The sequence below is a fragment of the Micropterus dolomieu genome, unplaced genomic scaffold (genome assembly GCF_021292245.1).
Source record: "Micropterus dolomieu isolate WLL.071019.BEF.003 ecotype Adirondacks unplaced genomic scaffold, ASM2129224v1 contig_9392, whole genome shotgun sequence".
NCBI classification, from domain to species: Eukaryota; Metazoa; Chordata; class Actinopteri; order Centrarchiformes; family Centrarchidae; genus Micropterus; species Micropterus dolomieu.
Window position 1 is genome coordinate 868 of NW_025738378.1, and position 737 is coordinate 1,604.

General features: G+C 37.3%; 1 long non-coding RNA gene across 1 annotated transcript; it reads right to left on the minus strand.

Annotated features, from left to right (window-relative positions):
• Window positions 1-211: 211 nt before the first annotated feature.
• LOC123965354 lies at window positions 212-737 on the minus strand. The gene is made up of 3 exons (XR_006823687.1): window positions 668-737; window positions 427-541; window positions 212-274 (listed from the first exon to the last, which is right to left on the minus strand). It is a non-coding gene; the product is annotated as an uncharacterized LOC123965354 (long non-coding RNA).

The window sequence follows — 737 nt, forward strand, 5'->3', positions numbered from 1 at the left end:
GACCAAACTTTGTACATTACAGGGGGAGCTTGGTGGTAATTGATTATTAATCACACCATATTTAATTACTGCATTGTGACAGTTTCCTAGAAAACAAGACGGTGTTATTGTCTCGCTCATAGCTATGTAATCACACCAAGGCTTCCATGTTTAAGCACATCAGTAAGGCACTCAAAGATGGGTGTAATTCCCATATAGTCTTACATAAACAACTTGAACATGTAGAACTGAATCAGCTTAGTGATATAGTCCCTTTTCCATCTACAGACAGTGCCTGGAGAACAGATAATGACATTACTACAGCTACTTCTAATAAAGTGCATCATTTCATGTTCTTCACCAACATAGTTTACAGGATACTCTACTGTACATGGAAAAGTACATATTAACGTATTTGCAATATCCTTTGTTAATTATATGTGTTACCTTTTTACAATATTCCAAGACATTCAAGCATTCACTTCAGTTGACTTTGGTTTTTCTTGGGCTAGCTCCAGCTCCCTTTTCTTCCATCTCTCCATGTCTCGCTCTGAGACTAACACTAGACAATAAAAATAACAGAAAATAAACAAGTGTCAATGCTACATACTCTGTGCAAAGGGCGCTTGTAAATGGAATCTAAAGTTTCCTGTTCACAACTATTGTTACCTGCATGTGCATGACTTACCTGGTGCTTCTCTGATGACAGATGAGATGTCTTCTTGAGCGAGGATTGATATTTTCTCTTCCTTGTCTAA